This window comes from Crotalus tigris, unplaced genomic scaffold (genome assembly GCF_016545835.1).
Source record: "Crotalus tigris isolate CLP2741 ecotype Arizona unplaced genomic scaffold, ASM1654583v1 scf7180000017663.5292952, whole genome shotgun sequence".
Taxonomy (NCBI): domain Eukaryota; kingdom Metazoa; phylum Chordata; class Lepidosauria; order Squamata; family Viperidae; genus Crotalus; species Crotalus tigris.
In genome coordinates, this window is record NW_024096550.1 from 2,436,506 (window position 1) to 2,442,505 (window position 6,000).

Consider the following 6,000-nt stretch of genomic DNA (forward strand, 5'->3'; position numbering starts at 1 on the left):
TCAGAATACAGGCTAGTTGCAAGATGAAGAAAATTAAGGAAACTGGCGAGTGTGATAGTGGACAAAATTAAAAACAGATATACTACCCGGGTGTTGGGTGTGTGTACAGAATTCATTCAGATCAGATATCTAAATACTGATCTCCAAGTCCTTTTAAAAGGTCAGTTTCTAGCAGGAAATAATTCCAAATAATTGCAGGGTTAAGAAAAACCCAAGTGCATTGCTTACATCACCCAACCCAACTTGTGTGGAACACATTGTATTTGTCTGTGGACAAGCAATCTGCCGATATGACACAAAAGGCAGACGTTTTAGAGGGAAACCACAAGCATGTTGAAAAAGTAAGAAAATTGAAGGCAAACTGATGGGCATGTAGCAAAACTACACATTAGCTTACAGATTGAATCAGTTTTCGGAACTGTAACATTGAAATCTACAAGGATGGCGAAAGAGGAATGGAGAAAGAGGAATGGAGGCAGATAATGAGAAGAAGGAGAAGGAGAGGGAGAGGGAGAGGGAGAGGGAAATGAGAATCAGAAGAAAGAGAAATTATAACCTTGTAAAAAGAGCTTGCTCTGAATCAATAATTCAAGGACATTTATTCTGCCAAATACAGTATAATGCTTTTGTATGAGGTAATCCGCTTTATACCTATGAGAACAAGGCTCTAAGTCTTTTTGCATCCAGATGCAGACAAAGCACATACTTTTTTAACTTTTTCACTCTCAGGGGAGGTCCCAGACTTCTTTCACTTTCTTTTTTTCCAGAAACCTGGCTGTACTTGTCTAGTCAGAGACATATTTTGCAGTATCACCCAAAGAAGCAGTAGCCTGAAGGCATCAAGCATACATTTTTTATTCTTCCTGGCTTCAGGGTTGGCAGTGATGCTGTCTTATTTTGCAACACATGCTATTCCTAATTTGGAAGGTAGATTTAATCATCCAGTAGCCACTCCTACTTCCTGTCTTCCCTGATTGCCAGGAGTAGAAACAACATCTAAACTTGTTTTGCATCTTGGGTCCATGCCCAAGCCCTCCGGCTTTTAAGGAACATCATTTCAACACATGATCTCATATGATTTTGCCTATAAAAATGTACATAAAAAAAAATCACTCGAGAAACAGTTTAGTTTAATTCAGACACAGGTGTTAAAAATGATCCTAGGCTTTTTTCCTTCTAGCAACTGCATAGGAGAAACAACACAAAAGATGCAGATATGAAACACCCATCAGAGCTTTGCACAACCCTAGAAAATATTTATGTTGTGTTCCAAAACACGGAACAACTAGAAACCCAGGCAAATGTGGATAATTTGAGACAGATGATCAAGGCAAAGTGTACCATTCTAAATTGCCTTGTTTCTGACAGTGAAATTGCTTTCTGTTTGGGAAGAGAGGGCACATATGTCAATTGTATGGGATATTGTTAAATCATTTTTTGTTACTGAAAAGAAGGGAATTATGAATGAAAATACTGTATGTAATACTATCCTTAGAACCAAAGAGGGAATGAGTTATTAGTTATAATGCTAGCCTAAGATTTTGATAGTCCAACATAAACACATTTGCAAGTCTGTACAATCTTTTTCTTCTTTTTGTTTTTTCCTGCCAAATTCAGGTCCTACAAACAAAAGGAAGACTAGAATGCGAAAAGTTACACATTATTACATCTTAATTCTCTCTGTGTACTCTAAAGAGCAACAAAGACTGGAGGCTAAAACATATAAAGAATGCTTGCTGGAATTGGGTATGTCAAGTTTAATGAAAAGAAGGACTGAGGTGATATGATAGCAGCATTACAATATCTAAGGCAGGGGTGTCAAACTCAATTTAATTGAGGGCCACATCACCATTGCGGTTGTCCTCGGGGGGCAGTAGGTGTGGCCAGGGTAGGTGTGGCCTACTGGGTAGGTGTAGCTGGAATGGGTGTGGCCTACTGGGAGGGCATGGCCAGCTCTTCATTGTTCGCATCAAGGGTACCTGTGGGGGCCTGGGCAGGGTGGGACAGATCTGAGGGTCTCTGGCAGAAGGGGCTGGGACCGGAGCAGATGCCAAGGTATGGTCCACTGGAAGAGCCTCACTGTTCCTCTCAGGCCATGCGAGGGAGGGCTGGATGGTGCCGCAGACTTCCCAGAGCCCTGGGCAACTTAGGTCAAACACCAAGCCCAGCTCTCAAGCACCCGCGGCACCAAGCCCAGCCCCACTACCCCAAGGGGGTGCCCAGCTGCACTTATCTCCTTCCCAAGGCTCCTGCTACTATGTTTACTCTTCTTAGCCAGGTTGCTCATGATGGATATGAGGACAAAGTCAGAGGGAAGCCCACTCCCTCTCCATGGGAGGAAACCTGGCTTTGTATCCAAAGCTTCCTTAGCAATAGGATGGGAGACCCCCAGAATAGGCCAGGAGGAGAGGGCAAGGGGATGGTGAAAGGGCATCAAGGCAGGCCTAAGGCAGGGCTTCCCTCAGATCCTCCCTCTCTTTCCTTCCTTCCTTCCTTCCTTCCTTCCTTCCTTCCTTCCTTCCTTCCTTCCTAAGAACAGAGTGGTGGGAAAATATTTGAGATGAGGGAGAGAGAAAAACAGGCAAGAAATGCAGCTGGGGAGTTATCTCCCTTCATGAGGAATGAAGAAATGCACCATCGCTTGGAAGTGGCCAGCACATGGCCCTCACCTACTTCACATATCTGTCTTGGTGGACTTTGGGGGAAGGGATGCCATGAGCAAACTGAGAGTGGACATTACCTGCACAATGCCACCTAGCCCCTAGCCTGCCCAGTTTAAGCAGGCAGCGGGGCACTCTCCTCACAGTGCCGAGACACTGAGCCAGGCAGTGTGAATGTGAAAAGAAGTATGATTCCACCCAGCCCCTAGCCTGCCCGGTTTCAGCAGGCAACGGGGTGCTCTCCTCACAGTGCTGAGAGGCTGAGCCAGGCAGTGTGAAGCTCGCCAGCTTTGCACCTTGCTGCCTGCTCAAATCGGGCAGGCTGGGAGCTAGGCAGCATTGCATTTCTCATCAGATTCACACCACCCAGCTCAGCTCTTGCCGCTGTGAGGAAAGCACCCCGCTGCCTGCAGAAACCCCTACCCTGGAGCCCATCAAGCCAGATATGTGAAGTAGATGAGGGCCATTTGCTGGCCACTTCCAAGCGATGGTGCATTTCTTCATTCCTCACAAAGGGTGACACCTCCCCAGCATGCACCCAGGGGGTGGGGCCAACATGGCAAGGGCCAGTCCCTTGCTGTTTCCAGAAGGCCTTGTGGAGCTAAGACTGAATGCATTTCAGCATAGATGGCCGCCACAAAATTGTACATTGGCTCCCGGGAGGCCTGGGCCGGGGCCAAGATAGCAGGGGCCATTCCCTCACTGTTTCCAGGATGGCCTCATGGGCCACATGAAACCACGTCACGGGCTGCATCCGGCCCCCGGGCCTTGTGTTTGACATGTCTGATTTAAGGAGTTGCCACAAAGAAGAGGGAGATAACCTATTCTCCAAAGCATCTGAAAGCTTTATGCACAGAATATGGCTAAACACATTAGCTCTTCTTTGAAGTATTGAAATGATATTGTAAGAGTTGAGATATTTATTTACATTTATTTACATTAACAAAAGGTTTAAGATACTTATTTATCATCCCAAATAGAATATAACAGCAAAAATAAAACAAAAATAACAGTAAACTCGCAAATTAAAAATCCAAGATATGGTAGATGCCCTCAATCCGATTGACAAAATCTCTCTGACCCTACAGATTTAATGCTGATAGAACGCATGGATGATAAATTGGTTTTTCTTAAAAAGATTGAAGAAGATTGGGGAATGGACTTATTATATTTAACTGGTAAACAATTTCATCTGGAATGTTTTGGGAAGGTAGATCAATTTTAGAGAATGGGTTTATTATATTCAACCAGACAATAATTAATAAGAGATGTTATTATGAAGCAAATGAGAATATTTGATTCAGGACGGATCAGAGTTAATTGTTGGGGTGATTTGGGAATAGACAAGATGCTATGGTAAATTTTCTATGAGTTGAATACAGTAATAGATAGTTAACAGAGGGTTTTGAAATTTTTATTTTGCTTTTTTCATTGTTGTTCTGCCTGTTCACCATTTTGTTATTAATATAATAGATAGAAGACAAGTCAAAATTTTCAAATAGAAGTTTAAAAATTTTGGGTCTGCTTCACAAGGGGTGGGAAACTAATATTGTTGCAATATATTTATCAGTATTCAACTAGAAGGCATAATATATGTATATGTGCATGTACTGTATCTTTGCCATGGTGGCGCAGTGGCTAGAATGCAATACTGCAGGCTACTTCTGTGGTCTGCCAGCTGCTGGCAATTCGGCAGTTCGAGCCTCACCATCTCAAGGTTGATTCAGCCTTCCATCCTTCCGACTTTGGTTAAAATGAGAACTCAGATTGTTGAGGGCAATATGCTGATTTTGTAAACTGCTTAGAGAGGGCTGCAATGCATTGTGAAGCAGTATATAAGTTTAAATGCTATTGCTATTCTTAATGCACCCTTTTAAATGTCTTGTTTATTTTTCTTTTGTTTTTGCATTTTTCCCCTTTTTTGGAGTTTGTATTTTAGCTTTTTGAGTAAAAATAAATTGATAGCAAAATAAATAATAGTAAACTAAATTAAATACTTAGGATAGATGCCCTCAGTCAGACTGATGGGACAAAACTTCACTGAAACAATACAGAGGTCACTTATTTACAGGATGTGCTGATTACAAGTAAAGATTTCACAACTCAGTTTTTTGGATGGTGCACATTTTTAATAAAAACTGTAAACAGGAAAGGAAAGATTGGTTCTGTGTTTATTTATCTAACTTTTTTCCTAAAACCTAAATACAAAACCTTTTTCAAGCAAAGAAATAGTTGGATCAGAATAAAAACAAATGTCATTTAAATTAACTGTAATTGAATTTGCTTTTCATTTACTATTATATATAATTAGATTCTTTCCCATATATTTAATGCCTTTTTTATCATATTATAATTGCAGTTTAGGGGCAATTTTGCAAATGACCCCAAGGTTTTTGAAATCCTGGCTATCCTTAATCTTGGCTTGTGAATCCTTGCTTTAGATATATCAGCAACCATAGATGGTTAGACAAGTACTTCCATCATTACTCTCACTTTAGATATGAAGTTATATGGGCAATGATTTGCAACTGCTGTGAATATAAGAAGAATATAAGTATTGTTACCTTCTCATCTTTGTCTTATCCAGACTCCTTCTCTGTAGATGCCTCTATCTGTCAACCATCCTAACTTGGTCAGTTAGAAAAAAAAGACTCTTGGGCCCATGGTTAGCCAAAAATAGTCTTTACTAAAGCCAAGTGGTTAGAGAAGAAGCAAAGCTGGATCTAGAGTTTTCATGCCCAAAGCATATGAGTATATTTCTATCTCCCTAGTTATCATAGGGTGTCTAATCAGGTGCTAACAAATTGTTTGGCTAGCAGTCCCTTTTTTCACAGGTGGGATGGTTCTGCATTCCTTTGTGTGACCTGGGAACGGCCGGTGGTTCTCAGGAGACAGCACTATGCATAGTGTCAATTCCTCATGCTAACTCTCCCCTTATCTCACCCCGTCAATCTCCCCACCCCCACTCCCATTGTGTATGGCAGGCTGACAGCAGGCAACACATGGCCAAGTAGAATGGCGGTCCTGACAGTATTATGGAAAGAGAGCAATGGATCTTCTCCATTGAAATCTCACAAATAAAATATCAGCACACTGTTTGCCCAAAGGAGATGATGTCATTGCTGTTTTGTTTCTTTTCTTTCAAAACCTTCGTGGCTTCTCTTTTGCAGATGTAATCCAGATGTGAGAAAGCACATCCAATTACTTGTTTCAACAAACAAACACGTATAACATTAAATTACTTTATATCACTATCAGCAACAATTAAATTGCATTTTGGACCAATGCTGGCCATTTGACATCTCTTGCAGTGATGGTGAAATACATTATATAGTCAAAC